The sequence below is a fragment of the Falco naumanni genome, chromosome 20 (assembly GCF_017639655.2).
Source record: "Falco naumanni isolate bFalNau1 chromosome 20, bFalNau1.pat, whole genome shotgun sequence".
NCBI lineage: Eukaryota > Metazoa > Chordata > Aves > Falconiformes > Falconidae > Falco > Falco naumanni.
In genome coordinates this window covers 3,300,126-3,317,484 of record NC_054073.1, presented here as the reverse complement: position 1 = coordinate 3,317,484, position 17,359 = coordinate 3,300,126, and the positions used below count along the sequence as shown (strand labels likewise).

General features: G+C 47.6%; 2 long non-coding RNA genes across 5 annotated transcripts; both read right to left on the bottom strand.

Annotated features, from left to right (window-relative positions):
• Nucleotides 1-349: 349 nt before the first annotated feature.
• On the bottom strand, nt 350-9,062 carry LOC121080009. 4 transcript variants are annotated; one of them, XR_005825246.1, is made up of 4 exons: nt 8,696-9,061; nt 4,262-7,072; nt 3,220-3,580; nt 350-2,068 (listed from the first exon to the last, which is right to left on the bottom strand). It is a non-coding gene; the product is annotated as an uncharacterized LOC121080009 (long non-coding RNA). The 4 variants fall into 4 exon arrangements; XR_005825245.1 differs by having other exon boundaries at nt 3,220-4,814; nt 6,609-7,072; XR_005825243.1 differs by having other exon boundaries at nt 3,220-7,072; nt 8,696-9,062.
• Nucleotides 9,063-9,354: 292 nt separating this feature from the next.
• LOC121080020 lies at nt 9,355-11,735 on the bottom strand. Its single transcript, XR_005825258.1, has 2 exons — nt 11,454-11,735; nt 9,355-9,597 (listed from the first exon to the last, which is right to left on the bottom strand). It is a non-coding gene; the product is annotated as an uncharacterized LOC121080020 (long non-coding RNA).
• Between the last annotated feature and the right edge of the window lie 5,624 nt (nt 11,736-17,359).

The following is a 17,359-nucleotide window of genomic DNA, read 5'->3' as shown; positions in this document are numbered from 1 at the left end:
CGGCCCGGCCGCAGCCCACCGCAGCATCTCAGCCGCCGGCCGGCTGGAGAAGGGCTGGCGCCTGCCGCTCCGCCGCCGTTTTGCGCTGCTCTCCGGGCTGGGCAGCGCCTGAGGTCTCTGCCGGCATCGCTGGGGCGCGGCTGTGCGTTGATGGGCGGGTGAAGCACTGAAGAAGCGGAGAAAAGCCTCCTCCGCCACCCGGTGCGGGGCTGGACGTGCCGCACGGTGCGGGGGAGGCGAAGCGGCTCAGCTGGGGCGGGGGCGCAGCACCAGCGAAGGGGGGTGCCGCTGTGCCTGAACCTGGGGGTCTGCAGCGGCAAGCAGAGGTCTGTAACCCTGAGAAGGGAGGTGGGAGGCAGGTCTCGTTTATTAGCAGCGGTAAGTGACCCTTTTCCTTTCCTTCTTGGGGAACGGGTAACAGCATTTTCACTGGTCACTCCAGGATTATTGTTCCTGGGAAGGGACAAAATACAACATTCCCTGAGCTGGAACTGTAATCATACAAAGGATGTAACAAAAGAAAAGCACAATTCATAAGAAAAGCTGAGTTTGTGACTGTGGTCTGATTTGTGTCAAGTCTTGTGTGTGTCCAGGCAGACAGGAAAAGGCAGGTAGGATGGAGGGAGCAGGGGCATGTGCTATGTTCCTGGCCAGATCGCCAAGCTGTGCCTGATTTTTTCCCTCCTGCTGTTACAGCACTTATGGTAGAGCTGATGCAGCCTTGTCACAGTCTCTTCTCAGTAAAGAAGCACACGTGGTGCTGAGGACAGAGTGAGGCTCAGCAGGGGAGAGCGAGTGCTGCAGCAGGCTCAGCGGGGCTGAGCAAGTCCAACACTTGGTGACATGGGCACTGGGACTGTGGGTGTGCAGTGGGGGAACACTGCAGGGAACGCAGACAGGAAGGCTGCAGTTGATGGGAAGGCTTTGGAGAAGCTGCCATGGAGGCAGAGCTGAGGGTGGGTGGGCAAGACAGCTCTTGGGAGCGCCTTCTGGGGATGGAGTCTGTAGAGCTATAATGGGGGTAAGCAAGGCAGGAGCCTGACAGGAGAGAGGCATGTGGAGGTAGGTGGGAAGGGTAAGCCTGACAGGATGGCTCTGGCCTTCCTTTGCTCCTCTTTGCCATCCATGGCACCCATTTGGCTTCATCTGTCTTGCCTATGGGCGTTCTGACTTCCAAGCTCTTATTCACATTATTCCTACTGCTTGAAATGCACGATACATCCATCATTGTGCCATTACAACAGTCACCTCATGAGCACCAGCTGAAATCAGCAATCCCTTCTGCATGTATCAGATGTCTTGCCATGCTCTCCATGCATGCAATTACTGTGGTGTGCTTTTGTGCCATAGTTTTCTTGCCAGCTGTCTTGGCTCTGGTTGCCTCAGGTTGCTAGGTTGTCTTTGCATGGGGGCCCATGCTTTCTGTGGCCTTCAGTGTGCCCCGAAGCCCTCCGTGTTCCTTTCAAAGCAACCCAGACCTTGCACAGATCAAGTGTGCTCTGTTGTGTAGAGTGGTGCACTGTGGCATTCCAGGTTTGTAGACTCTTCTGTCCATCATTCTTCCCACTGGTCACCTTTGTTTTGCTGGCTGTTCTCTAAGGCAGCACACTATAACGCTTTCCTACCTGCCTGTACTGATGTCTCTACTGTGGTCATCTAGGCTGAAGTTTTTCTGTCGCTTGATGACTGCCCTCTCAGCTCTGCTGGCCTTTCTCTGGTGGGAAGTACTTGCTGACCTGTCTTGCCTGGCTGTCTGGGCTCGTGTTTTGCCACCTGCATCGTGACCTTCATGGCCTAGGTCTTTTGGGTTAGCCATCTTGCTAACGATTTTCTAATGAGCAGCACTCTCTGCCCCTCCTTCCTTCTTTTATCCGCTGCAGGACACCTGTGCTACACTGTTGTGTTTTTTCTGGCTGCTGTCCTTTTCTTGCTTATTGTGGTTCTTCTCATGGCCTATCCTTCAATCTAGCACAGAGTTTCTTCAGGAGTGTTCTTATACTGCTCTGTGATTTTTGTTGCTGTTTTGTCTTCTTCCTGGCCTGGGGTTGTCTTGCCTATAGATTTCCAGCTGTGGAAGCAAATAATGCTCATCAACAGTGTATGGAGGAAAGAGGAAATAATGGGAGGGCACAAAGCAGATGTAAGGAGCAGGGGCAGAGGCATAAGAAGTTGCAGGGTAGGGTCGCTGTCAGGGAAGGCATCAACATGTTATTTTCGTTCAGACAGCATGTTGCATGGTACTGGTGGCTGTCATTCATGGACAAGGAGATAAATGCCTGGCCCTGTCTTCACAGGCACCACAACTGATAGTGGCAGAGCAGCTTGGCTGGCAGCCTGGGCTAGTTTCTTCTGGCTGGTGGTGGACAAGTGCCAGGGCAAGAGAGCTCCTCTAAGTTGCCTGGGGCACTTGTGATCCTCATGTCTGCTGATAATAATACCACCACAGAGTACCAGGGAAAGAAGAGGTGGCACTGCACAGCACCATTACCAGGCAGGGCAAGGTCTGTCTGGAGGACCTATTTGATTTTCCCTGGCTTTTCTGCTCACCTTCTAGTCTGAGGTTTCTCCCCAAAGTGTATGGTTGCCTGCTGCAGCTGCAGAGGCAGGTGTAAGCAGATCTACAGGCCCAGACTCAGAGCCTGGGCTACAGCTTCATCAACTGTACTGGGGTGGGTGACGTCAAAAAGGCCATCAGCATCCTCAGCTGCAGACCAAGATCACCAAAGTGCCAGACACCAGTGGGTCCCCTGCAGGGGACAGATGCCAGTGTCTCTTGGGGGGTGATCATAGAAGTGGACCCCAGGGGGTCCTTCAGGGGGTGTGTGTGTGGATGCTGGGGTCCCTGGTGGGGCGTGTGTACCTGTGTGTACACATGTGTGGGAGGTGGTGATGCCTGGGTCCCCAGTGCTGATAGTCCCCTCTCAGTGTCCTATGCCCAGCCTAGCTTGGTCTCCATCCATGATACCAACCTCTACATGAGTGGCTTCCCCAAGACATGGGGCAGGAAATCGAGCAGCTGTTCTCCCAGTACTGCTATATCACCGCCTCCTGCATCCTCATCAACCAGGACACAGATGCGTCCAGATGGCTGGGTCTCCCCCCAGGGATGAGGGGCTGCCCAGATGCCTGGGTCCTCAGTAGGGTCTATAGCGGGGGGAACTGTTCCTGGATCCCATGGGTGGGCAGTGAGGTGTCTAGGAGAGGGAGTTCCTCAGATACCTGGGTCCTGCAGGAGGGTCTGTGGAGGGGATTTCCTGGATGCCTGGCTCCTGCGTGTGTGCAGCAGTCTCAGGGTTCTGCTGCCTGGATTCCCCGCACAGAGGTGTCTCAAGGAGGTGTCTTCATCTGCATTGACAAGCACATGGAGGCAGAGCAGGCTGTCCAGGAGCTGTGCGGTCAGAAACTGCTGAGTGCCACTGAACCCATCCCTGTCAAGTTTGCCAACAGCCACGGCCAGATTTGGCTCATTTTGTCCCCAGGCTGGTGTCAAGTGGGGACTGTGCCCATCTCTCCTCAGGCCCAGAAGTCCAGGGGAGTGTCTGCTTGCTCTTCTCTTTTTTCCCGTTTTTGGAAGGGGAAGCTTTTTTGGGAGAAAGAACAAACAATAATGAATAATAATAATAATGGTAGCACTAATGGTAGCGATGTGAGAGGCCAACACAGTATGTGGTGACTCCCCCAGAGTGACAAGGCACAAACCCATCTAGTTTTACAAGAGAAGGGGGGAAAAAAAAATCCTCTGAAGTCTCCCATAACCACCCCTCTGGACCGAAGCTGTGGGAGGTGGGAATCTGTCACGTGCCCCTCTAGTTGTCTGGAAGCAGGGCCAGAGGTTGTGACCTCAAGTGGGGTCAAAGCCTGTTTTGGCTGGGGGGTTGATGCAGTGAAGTGGCCCGAATCAGAGGCTGCCAGGAAGTCCTGCTGCCTCTGAGCCCCCAGCACCCCCAAACCAGGGGGGTCTTGTCCACGCTGCCCTGTCCTCATCCTTCTCCGAATACCCTAAAATGGGTATTTTTTTTCCCCAGCCTCCTCAGCTTGCTGGTATGATTTTACTTGGCTGAGTGCCCCATAGCAGCCCCACTGACATCATCATTGTCATTATTACTCTTATTACTATTATTATTTGTCTTCTCAGTCAGAATATTTTCTTGCTTTTCAGTGATTTTTGGTTCCTATTAATTTCAATTCTTTGTTCATTTTCTCCAGCCCTGGGACCCTCCCCTATCTGCCCTCATATCCCGCTTTTTGCATTGTGTCATACCTGTTTGCAGCTTTTTGTAGTTTTAACATACTGATAACGTAAATATTCCTCTTCCTCACATGTGCATGTGTCCCAAGATGGGTGAGGGACCCAGGCATCCAGGGCCACCTTGACCCCTCAGGACTTTGGAAGGACCCCCTTCTCCCTGACTTCTGCTCTGCCTGACCTGGTGGTTGGGTCCTCCCAGATGAGCACTAGGTCAGGATGCCTGGACTCCTGGGTGTGGGGCAGAGAGGAGGAGCTGGGGGCAGGACACGAAGGACCATGCAGGTGAGAACCAACTGCCCTGGATGCTTGAGGTGGGCAGTGACTGGAGAGGAGTGGCAGGCGCAGGGCAAGATGGTGAGGAGGGAAGCGTCTTTCTCCCTGTCCTCTGTAGAGGCAAAAAACATTAAAGCTGTCCTGGAGCAATACTTGCCATTTTCCACATTTGCCGTTTAGGTTATGAAACCACACAACTTCCCGAGAACAGTTGTGCTCATGTGGTGTTGCAGGTTAGGACTGCTTGGGCAGGGATTCCCAAAGTTGCATGCCATGCCCACAGGACAGCTGTCTGCAGAACAAAATTCAAGGACACTGTACTTCTCAGAGGTAAGACTTGCAATTTGTTCCCCTCAAGACCCATCCATTTGCTTCTGGGCTTCTCACAATCTTTTTATTTGCTGTCTTGTTCCCTCAGAAGCCCATTTCCTTCTAACTGCCATGATTACTCTGCTTGCCTTTTCGTTACTGCGGGCTCTTTGGTAGTATCAAGATACTCATTTGCCCTTTTGCACCATTAAATCCTCTCAAAACTTCTCCACTTGCTTTTGGCACATCCCAGTGGTCTTGTTTTTGACCCCCTCAAGACCCCTTTGTTTGCCCTCAGTCTCTTCAGAACTCTGACTTTCATCTACTCTTCTTCAGGACAGCTGGGCTTGTCTTTTGGAGCACCTGAGAGCCCCGTGTTTACACTCATTGTACCCTCAGATCCACGCCGCCCAGCATTCTTGTTGCTTGGGGACCTGCCTATTTGTGAATCTTGCACCCCAGAGACCTCTGTTTGCCTTCTCATGATCCAGAGCCCTGCATATGCCCTCTAGTCCCTGCAGGACCTCTGTTGGTCAGCGTGCCCCACAGCCATCCTTTTGTCTCTGCACTGCAGGCACTGCTATAAGCTGCCTGAACCCCTTCATACCCTTCACGTGCCCTCCATACCCTCAATTTTCCTTCCAGGCACCAGAATCAATCTGCGTGACAAGTAGCCTTGTCAAAACCACTGGCCTTCAAAGGGGCTTCTCTGACCTGCATAGTCCTCTTAGGAGAAGGACTTCAGCATTGCTCTGCACGGGTTCATTTGTCTCTCTTAACACTCCTCCTGAGGTGTTCTGCCATTTATTTTTGTTTGAGCTTAAGTGTTACTTAAAGTGCTTGGTATGGTTTCTGTGGCTGCTACCTTCCCCCCAGCCTCCATCCTGGCATTTTTAGGGACTTATTTCTGTTAAGGGAGTCAGATGGAAAAAACTAGGAGTCTGGGTGACATAGAGCTATTGCTGCTGATCTACGGTATTCACTTTGCAACTAGAGATATTTTAGAGAAAGGTTCTTACCAGATTTAATTCTGCTTTGTCATTCAGTCCTATCCAGAATGTAGTACTGCACAAGTTCAGCAACCTATGTGAATGTGTCTAGCATCACGTGTGGCAGCAAGCACTTGTCAGGTTGGGCAGACAGCTGAACGGATGCGGTGTCAGCTGTGGTTTTTGAATGTGCCTAGCCTTGTATGTGTGGTTTTGTTTTTCCTTGCAGGTAAGAGTTGAAATAGCATTTTCCTTATTTAACGCCCCCCCCCAACCCTCAACAATAAAACCCAGCCAGTGTTTATTTGGTTTTTTAAATTTTTTCTTTCAGCTGTTGTTTTTTCCCTGCCCTGCCATATATAGTGTAGTGAATGACCATGGGGAGATGATTGTGGGTCTGACTGTTGAAGGGTGTGTGGAATTGAAGCAGATGGTCAGAGCAGAGGAGGATTGGGCCATGAAGCAGGTGAGTGTAACTGGTTTGTGTGAGTGTGGAATTCTAAATTCTTTTGAGAGGCTTTATAGTTTTTGGTGTCACTTGATGGGTGGAGTGTTATTCCTGTGTGCAGGTTTGGAAGGTGAGGGCCCACCACAATGTGCAGAGCTCCCTCGTTTTCCACGAGGAATCCAAATCATGGATATGATGTTGCTGTGAAGAGATAGTTGTGGAGATGCTCAGGACAGCTGTGTGTCTCAGAATAAAATCCTTTGTGCTGTGTGTGTGCATGTGCATTCCTCCTTTGAAATAAAGGTGAGCTGACACGGTGTTTCAGTGTTAAGTATCATACCTGGTGTGATATGTCTGTCCTTGCCACAGATAGCGTTCATTTCCGCCGTGTCGCCACAGCATCAGCAGCATTGTGGGTTTTGTTGGACACGCTGTTGGCAAAGCCAGTGGTTGACAGGGCTGTAGGTGTTCGGGCAGCACTGTGTCAGCTGAAGGCTCCTGAGGCATAGCAGCAATGGCCGGGTGCAGCAGGTGGTGGTAGCACAGCCACGCAGCCAGCGGGTTGCTGTTGTGCAGCTGTTGCATGTGTATTCGTGCCCCTAGGAATTTGCAGTTCCCAGAAAAAAGGGGTGGCAGAGCTGGAGGCAAGCAGGTGATGGTTAAAGGCTGCGGTGCTCACTCGGAGGGGTTGTTCTCTGTGGAGCTTCAAACTGTGGAGCTGAAGTGCAAAATTGTCAAGTGCCTGAGCTGGACTATAGCATTTGTCCACTCTCTGGATGTGTCGAGGCGTTCCAGTTGTTCTTCCTGGAAATGTCAATGTCCTTGGTTTCTATTATTTTGACTACTTATTTACTTTAAAACTTTTAGAATAAAAACTTAAACAACAGTAAACAGAATAGTCTTTGGGAGTAAATAACGCCTATGATCTACTCTAGCTATTAAAACTTTGCAGACAGCAATTATTCCTAATTTGTATAATACAATTACAAAAATACAGAATATAAATGATAGAGCATGATCAGAAGTAATACCTTTAGAGAAACAACTCTGGTTAACATTTAGAAAAAAAACAATGTGTGCCAGTTAATCCACTTAGTAAAGCAACAATTACAATGTTAAGAGTGTAAATAAATAAAAGAAGTATTATTTAGGAGTCAGTAATGGCTAAATTTAATTGCAGCTATTAATGAACCAGGCAGTAATTAGTCCCAATCTGTATTAATTAAAACAATTAATAATTTAGAAATCCTTTTAAAGTGACAAAGATAGAAAACTAATTGCAAGTCATTAATAGCTGAATTTAAACATCGTAGTGATTAAAGAAATTGCAGACATTAATGACTCCAATTGGAACCAAAATAATAAAGTTTTAGATTTAAAAAAAAACAGAATTGGAAACTAATTGGGAGTCTTGAATGCTCAAATTATAACACAGCCATACGTAAGTCTGGAGGTAATGACAACTCCTACTTAGAACCAAACACAGTAATCAAAGCTTTAGATTTTTAAATAAGGAGAAATATAAATGAATCATTAATAATGCTTAAATGTAGATATAAAAAAAATTCCCAAGTGGTAACGATTCCCCACCAGAACTAACATAAAATTAAAAGATTTAATGTAAAAGTAAAATTAGAAAACTAACAGTAAGTCATGACTGCGTAAATTTAAACAGACTTTTTTTGGGGGGGACACTAGTCATTTGTACTAATTACTTCCAAGTAGAGCTAAAATAAAAATAATGCAAATTGAATATGATTAATGAAAAGTTTAGATTTAATTTTAAAAACATTTAGAGCACTAACTGGGCATCGTTAATGCCTATTATTTAATTAATAACAGCAATGTTAAATTTATGCATTAACGATACCCAAGCAGTATTATCATAATAAAATTGTCCAGGTATGAAGTAGAAATAGAATACTAACTGGGAGTTTATTATAATAATCTCTTATTGTAATTATGGTAATTAAAAATGTACTTCTAATTAGGTTTCCAATTCATAACCTGAAATAATGATTTAGAGTGGTAATTAACATTTCCTTTGGTGTCAGTTTGGTTTTAGCGCTCCTTTTCCGTTTTTCCCGCTGCAGGAGTAAATGGAGCAGTCTTTGCATTCACTGGGTTTTCTAATGGTAAACTAATTAATTAGGCCATTTGAATAATATCTAATTCAAGAATAAGATAAAATAGACGGAATTAATTAATTGCACCCAAGGAGCAGTCCATTTAAGTGCTGCACCAGCAATAAGACTTGGGACCCCTTTTGTATTTTTTTTTCTAACTAGTCATGCATTTGTGCACCCGTACCTGCCGTTCTAATTTGGGGTAACTACTGATCAGAATAATCATGAGAACAGACTGTCGTAACCTATAATTAGCAATAAATTAAATAGCAATTATTAAAGATGCAAATAACGCAACTACCCAAACGACGGCGTCGTCGTGTAGTGCCGCGTCCCGTCCCGTCCCCGGTCACGCCTCACATTAACACCCACCGAGCAGCAGCGGCAGGCAGTGACGTGCCGCACGGAGGAGGAGGCCCGGGAGGCCGAGGAGGCCGGGGAGGCCCGGGAGGCCCGCGTCCGCCGCACCAACAGGTACCGCCGCGCTCCTCGCCCAGGAGCTCCCGTTTCTGGCCGCCCCCGGAAGTGCCAGGTACTCCTCCGGAAGTGCCAGGTACTCCTCCGGAAGTCACTCTCTATGGGCCGGCAGTCCTCCAAGATACCGGAAGGGCCCATCACTCCTCCGGAAGTCGCACTCTATGGGCCGGCAGGCCGCCCGGGGCCCTGGCGTTGCCTAAGTCGTACCCGACCTACCCACGCTCCTCCAAAACTCGAGGGTGTCTCCCGCGGGGCTTCCCTTGCATCACCCCCCCCACCACCACCACCCGCGGCGTCCGTGGGCCGCTCACTCACTCCACAGTGCTGCTTTCTCCAGCTGTTGGGCTCCCTGTGAAAGGGTTAAGGCCTGAAGAACAAGGAAGATGTTTTAAATACTTTAGATAACTTAGATGAGCAAACGGGGCTCCAGATGGCTGTGAGAGTGTTACCAAAAATTGGGAATCAAACCTCTTAACACCACTGTAGCATTAAGAAGCAGGCGCTCCTTTACTGTAGCACTGGGTGCTCAGTGGCATCTCCACAAACCAAGCACACCTGTGTAGATTTTACCATTACATTTATACACAAAATTGCAAGGTCATACACTCCCAATTACAATGATTGGTTAGTAATTTGCATAGAATTGTAATATTCGCTGTGTCATCCTTTTCTGTTACTACGCTTGTGCAGGGGAAGGGTCTTCACCTGGGCAAGGGTCTTCTTGACCTGTGGGTGTGATTTTTTTAGTATTATAATGAAGGCAGCTCACTTCAAGGCACCTTAAAATTTAGTTTTGTTGCCAAGTCAGAAGGCTGGATATCGGCCTTGCCAATCTGTTCGATAACACATCCTATGCACAATAGAACCTGGGTGTTCTGGTTATGGTCTAGAGAATAAAGACTAAGGGTATTATGGTCTATATCACAGGGACTTCAAGCAACAGTCTTGGATAACTAGCAGCACAGTGATTCATATGTCCTTAGTTAATAAGTGCTAACATATTTCTATCATGAAGGTTAACTCCTTAGAATCAAAAAGTACTTATAACTAACTGTTACATAAACATAAAATATAAAAAGATTCAGTAAGATCTTAAGGTAATCTGCAACAAGAGGAGGAGGTGCCCGGCTAACAGGTGTGCAGGTCCATAAAGATAAGAAAGTTACGAGAGAATGGCAACAACAGCCTGGGAGGACATGGTCTGCAGAACTGAGATTGCGCAGAAGTCAGTCAGTCAGGGGACGCAGTGAATACAACTACAAACCTTCATCTGAAGACCCCGACGACCACCCAAAGACCACCAGGGAAGATGACTGCATGCGGATCAGGCATTTAAATCTCATGTTTATGTAACTGAGTTCTTGGAAATCTTACGGATATGTATAACTTTACGGAATATAGTCTCTGAAAGCTTGCCAGATTGTTGGAGCACTTATGGTGGAGCTATCCCAGCGCTGCAATAAAGGATGCCTTGCTTAATAACAGCCTGCTGTTACTGAGTTTTATTATGTGGGACTCCTAACCCAGCTGCACCTAGCTTCTTGCTTTGGTGAGGGAAGTTAGAAAGCAAGGGAGTTTGGATTCTGCCGATCTTTGTATCACCTGTCACAATCCTTCTCTGCAGTCCCGTTCCCTAGCTCATGCCCTCCTGCTACACCTCCCTGCCCAGCCGACTGCCATTTCCCTTCTCTCTTCCAGTGACCTGCACTCTGCTTCTCAGTTTTGGCAGCCTCCACCTCTGCCCAGCAGCCCATCACTCCAGGAGCTGACTGGCCAACTGTCTGTTCCCCACTGGACTGGTGAGTGTGGCTCCAGGAGCAACTGCCAAGGTATCCTGGGGCAAGGGGAGTGTTGAAGCCCCTGAGCCCCCAAACACGCTTGCTCCCAGGACTTGGAGCATAACTGAATAACCACTTGCTGTTTCCTTTGCCCTTCTGACTGTGTTTGCACTCACATACACCAGGCAAGGGGCTGCGAAGGAACCCAAGGGAGGAGATGAAGTGCTGTGGGGGTTGGGCAATAGCCTCCTGTTGTTGCTGGTCTGCAGCTGTGGGCCAGGGCTGGGGGAGCCCCAGGTGCAGGCAGTGAGGCAACAGACACCCCCTGTAAGGGGTGGCTGCTGTTGGAGGGTCTGGTGCTGTCCTGCCCTGGATGGCCATGGAGGGGCCCGTGTGAGGAGTGGAGCAGTCACTGAGCACTGCTGGGCTGCGGCTGCACTGAGGAAGGTGAGCGGGGAACCAAACGATCAACTGGCAGGTCCTGGGGAAAGCCCCGAGGAGGGCGGCAGTGCTGGTGGGGTCTGAGAGGCACAGAGCGGTGGGGGTGCCACGCCATGCTGTGTCGGAGCCAGCAGTGAGGGCTGCCAGGAGCTTGGCAGTGGGGACAAAGGGGAGCTGTGCTGTGTTGGAACCGGTGGTGAGGGCTGCCAGGAGACAGGCGATGGGGAAGCGGGAGGGGAGCTGCCCAGAGCTGCAGTGGTGGATGCCGTTGACTGCACCTGCCTTGGGCTCACGTGGATTGTCTTTGCCTGGCCTTGCTCTCCTTGTAGTGTGGGCGCAAGAAGGGGCAGGTGGAGCACTTACTGGCTGTGGACAGGAGCTGCTTTGGCTGAAGCTGGACAGGCCAGAGAAAGCTGGAGAAGGATCACATCTTCAAGAACGGCAGGAAGGAGGATCCAGGAACTACAGGCCTGTCAGCCTCACCTCAGTCCAGGGAAGGTTATAGAACAGATCATCTCGAGTGCCATCATACGGCACGTGCAGAACAACTGGGGGATTAGACCCAGACAGTGTGGGAAAGGCAGGTCCTGCTTGATGAATCTGATCTTCTATGACAAGATGACCTGTCTGGTGGATGAAGGAAAGGCTGTGGGTGTTGCCTGCCTGGACCTTAGTAAAGCCTTTGACACAGTCTCCCACAGTATTCTCCTGGAGAAACTGGGTGCTCATGGCTTGGATGAGAGTGCTCTGCACTGGGTTAAAAGCTGGCTGGGCAGCTGAGCCCAAAGAGTGGTATTAGAAGAAAGAAACTTGTAACTAATCCTGTGTATGATGAACGAATATGCAATGTACTATGAAGTATAAAAAGTGGACAGATGAAGGGAGAAATTAGGGAAGACTCCATCGGAACTTCTGGGATCCGTTGATGGGCTGAACCTGTCTTCTTCCCCATAGGGACACCTATCAGGTAAGAACTTTGTTTTATGCATGCTAAGTAACTAACTCACGCTAGCTGTTATTAGCAATTATAATTTAGTTGTATGTAGTTTAGTTGTATATAATTCAAAGCTTGTTTTTGCAGACAGGCCCTATCACTGGTCATCATGAACCTTAATTTGTCACGATTTTCTATTAATAAAGAGTGTTATTCCGTGAACTGTTGATGTGAGTCCTTTGTGGGTGCTGGCAGTTGCCAGCAGCGGGTAACACAAACAAAGCAGGAAGACCTGCTGAGGGGTCCCCTTAATGCTGCTACAGTCGAATTACGCTTCGATCCAGTGGGACTTTTCAGTGAAGGGTCCCTGTACTGGGATGCTGACAGACTGGTCAGGAACAAGGGTCTCTGCCTTCCTGGGGCGCTAACAGACAAATACCTTGGGTTGAGAGGACTGCGTACCGCTCCCCCACCCCCCCCTTCATGTGACAACATGGCACACACCTTGAGAGAAGCAGGGAACAAGGTCTGAAAGAAGCCCACACTTTCCTTGGTAGAGTAGTGGAGCATCAAAGGATGGAACACATGAGGGCACTTCAGCAAAGGAGTTACGAGTCTAGTTAACAGAAGACAGTTTCTCCACCCTGGGATGCCTGACCAAAAAATGTGTATGTGGGTGAGAGTGGCGGGAGAGGCTGCGTTAGGACGGATGCCTAGGAAGAGGTATTTCAGCACTGGTGGGCAGACACGGAAGATCAGGTGCTCACGCAGGTACAACATGCAGTACTGACAACTGGGAACACCACTCAAGCCAGTACCGTAGGAGCTAGAAGACAACACTTGATGAAAAAGATCTGAAGTGTTTCCAACTCACCATCTTGACACTCCAAACAAGCCACAGCTCAGGAAATCAGAATTAAGACGCAAGGCTGAATGTACCTGCTAGCCCCTCTGGCAAATTCAGTTGTCTGGGACCTCTCAGACATCTTGTTGTTGAGACAGATGTTGGAAAATCCAGATCTGATGGTACTGACTTCATATCCCTACACAGGCCCTGTTCCCAGAACTCTCCTCTCACATCAGGACTGGCAGTGTTATCTCACGCACCAGCTTCAAGCAAGCAAGAGGCATTTGCTCATACTCTATAGTGACCAAAGGTTCTGAAGACACACAGACTGAAAAGTCGGGACAGCATTACTGTTAGATTGCAACACTACCAGAATCGTTCCCGGTTTGTACTGAAGTACAACAGTAAGTCATAACACATAAAAAAATGCAGAGGAGAGGTTTATGTAGCCAAGGACCACTTACTCCAACTTGTAACTGATCAATCAACTGAAATCTATGAATCGGGTATGCATTAACACGGACAAAGCAAACGTAGTAAGATGCAAGTTTAGGCTTAAGGGTCAAGTCAGTGGAGCCTTCCCTGGAGAGAGGCTCTTTCCTCTAACCAGCGCGTCCCATTGTCAGTCTCCTAGGATTTAAAGATGCAACCAAAGTCAAGTTCTGCCAGAGCAGCTGCTTGATTTCTAGTAGGAAAAGCCTGTTCGCTCAGCTGCTTTGCTCCTGAAATGCATCAATGAGGCCTTGTCCCAATTTCAGAGGGACTTGCCTCTAAAAAGTACTGAGTATAATATATATATACACACACACACACACAGAGGAGCTTGTCTGATCTGCCAGTGTAATAGATTTGCGTCCTATAAACTCTTCAAGAGTTTGTGGTGTTTAAAACGCTGTGAATTCAGCCGTCCCTTGTCCCCATGAATATCATGGCAGGCATACGGTGATGGAAAGGCTGTGAGAGCATCCATCCATGAATGGCAGAAGAGCATCTTACCGTGTCTCTCGGCTTCTGGAGTCACACGATTGGCAGCTTGGAAGCCCCGCCCCTAGGCGTCAAGCCTGCACATGCGGTGCCCTTAGTTTGCCAGAAAGGCTTCTGCGCATGCGTCAAAGCGGATTGCGTCATAGGCATGCGCCGCCGGGAGCCCCGCCCCTTTGGCGTCAAGCCGAGTCTGCGCACGCGCTGCCCGTATTTGCCAAAAAAGCGTCTGCGCATGCGCGTATGTCACGGAGACCCCGCCCCTAGGCGTCAAGCCGAGTCTGCGCATGCGCTGCCCTTAGTCTGCATGGGGCTGTGCTGCCGCCTGGTGAAAAAAATTCGGTACTGCAGCCAGTCTCTCTAACAGACTGCACAGTTTATTATAGGAATGGAATCAATAAGGGAACTCTTCCCACGGCCCGTTAGGAAGTTGCCTGGCTTCACATCTCGGTGGATGAAGTTCTTAGAGTGAACATATTCAATTCAGCTAGATAGAGAAGAAAAAAAAATCACTCGAGAGACTAGGCATACACTTTTTTTCCTTATAAAAACACTAGCAACATTGTCTTAGCGATAAAAGAGGTAATGAAACTTTTTATTGTAAAATGTAAGGGCATTAAAGAGAACATAATTTGATAGACAATACATAAACCTCTCCAGCTCTTTCCCCGTGTCTATTTGACATTTGTTTCCAAAAACTTTCTCGGGCAAACGTCTTTTGTCTTTGAGCAGTGCAACAGATGGTTTGCAAACAGCGCAAGTCTGCTTTTTAAAAATCAATTCAGACTTTGTAATCACTTTAGATGGGGCACTTTGTATTTAAGTGAAACAAAAGGAATTTTGAGTCTTTCCTTTAATGATACGGGCCTATTCACCTCTAAATTACAGAAACAACGTATTTGGTTCTGATCTCTCGAGGAATCTTAATATTCCAACATACTGCACCGTCAAGATCAACAAAGCAGTTTCCTACCATTTGGCCAGCGAGCAACAGGTCTCGAGACTAAGCTTCCTTGAACAAAAACTGAAGAGATCTTCAAGACTCGGTCCAAATGGCTCCATCACCGTTAAATCGTAGTCCCCTTCAGCTCCACACCACTTCATTGTGGGAATGCCCACTAGAAAAAAAGAAAAAGTTTATTCAGTGTAACAATTTGATTGATATACAAATCTTCAAGGCTCCCGAGATGAATTCTAAGAGGGTCAGGACTGTGAATGTTTGTACTCGCAGTGAAGCTCAAGATCTTATGCAACCCTCAGCCAAGGAAAAGGTGAAATCATCATAGCCGAACATTTCCTCATCTGTAAGCTGCTCATCCTTAGCATAAAGGACTCCAAATTTAAAATTCACAGGTCCCGGAGAAATAAAACCAAATATTATAGGATAAACAGACAATCAAACAAAAGACCTAAAGCAATGTTTCCTCTAAGGACTTTTATATACATCTTTTGTATATGTCCTACACACGGGAATATACACTTCATACCAGCTCCATTACATGCTCAAGTAGCAGATACCTAATACTTTACTTTTGATCACAGATTACGATTTTTTATGATATTACGAAGTTGGTCATCTATTAATATGATATATTATTATGCCGGTGCTTAGAATGATTTTTGATCTCAGATGTTGCACAGAAACACCACATTTTTTTACTGCAATAAGCAATTGATGTCTAAGTCGTTATACATCACCAAGTGAGTGCTAGGAGTGAAAAGTTTACATTTACCTCTTGCTCTTCAAGAGCCAATAAATCCTGTAAACAAAACAATATCTTTAGCACACCGGTACTGAAGACAGCACAAAACCCCCTGTAATGTACTCGCGTATTTGTTTAATTTCAAAGTAGCCAGTTCAACTGATAAAGACAGCTGATTTTGTAACTGTAACCCTACTCCTCATTATTATCCTGCCACTGAAAGAAACAAACCACTAGCATTTATACATAACGACCTGTTTTTCCAGAAAGCCACAACCAAACAAAAAAAAAAGAAGTCACCTCCTACCTTCTGTATCCCAGGATGAAAAGTTTCCTTCGGGCTCTTCCCAAATTTGTCATGACTAACAGCACTGAAATGCAAATGAAATACTGTTTTATAGGAGAGCAAGTATACATTTCAACATTAAACCGCTCACTGGCTGTAGTTAGGATCGATTTTGAAAAGAATTGTTCAAAGAGCCTTGCTTACGTGGAATTTTTCGTGGAAGAGCCATTTATTTCCCACACTACTAACCGCTGAGACTTCCTAAACTTCTTTTGGATTTTAAAAACAGAAATAACTAGGACCCTGCACGGAGATCAGTTTTAAGTGTACTGTATTTACTTATAAAGCACAGAACTTTATTCCGTCATCCTTCACTTCGGCTTTATACATAATTGTTGTGAGCGTTTTAGGAAGACTCAATAACCTATTTCATAAGCTTCTCTTCTATCTCTTTGAAAATAATTCAAGGCGTGTCAAATGAAAAACGAGCTGTTCAGAATCAAGTTCACACCCCAAAGATCCACAAGCAAGATCAACTGCTTCAATCAACAGAAAGACCTAATTTATAGCATTTCTTCCCAACTCGTGTTTCTACATGACTATTATTTTTGCCCATTTTTTTCCCTAGCATTAATTTCTGGAGCTGCGCAGCACGCCACGGAGTGCCAAATGCAGTCTGTCTGAGGCACACCGAGCTGACACGGAGGTCACATCTGATGCACCTTTCCATCATTGCTTATGCTAGGCCACCATGCGGACAGGATTTCCTGTAGTTCCCTTTGAAAGCAATTAAAATGCTAAAATTAATTTACAAAAAAGCAGGTTTATCATGTAACTGAAATTCTTTGATATAGTCGGTACCTAGACTCACGCTGGCTGTGAACAGGGTGAAATGGCAAAGGACTATCAGCCAGGCCCAAGGGAAGGCTCAAAGGCTGTAAAAGCTAAAGAATAGTCAGGGAAGGGATTTTAGTCCGAGCCCAAGCGGGCAAAAGGAGAGACATTAGTCCTGCTGCCTGCAGGTGTGTGGGAAAATCACCTTGAGGTGGGGGGAATTTGAGAAAATTGCGTCCTAACAGAAGCATAGTATTACGGAAAGCTTTTTTTAGGGTAGAATACAGCTATGGCCTTCAGGATGGTTGGCACGCACACAGTCTGTATCACCACAGTTCCCTAAGCAGCAGCTCAGCGCACGCGGATAGCGGTGACGGAGGACGCGCTTAAGGCAAAAAGCCAAAAGCAAACCCCTCAAAGCCCAGAACCATTCTCAGGAACACAGGAGCTAAGCCTAAAATTGGTAGAAAGCTGCCTCCTACCTCTTCCCCCACCACCTTTCCCCCTTCAACATCAGCATATTTCCTTGCGATCCCTTTTCACAAACAAAAGATGGATGCCTGTGGTATCAGCTTGGTCCCGAAGCACCACGATGCGCTTGCTGGCTACGTGCTCTCTTAGAAGGCTGACAGCTTCTCCGCACACAACAGCCGAGGCTTCCTGTCTCTCTGACCTTCCCACGCC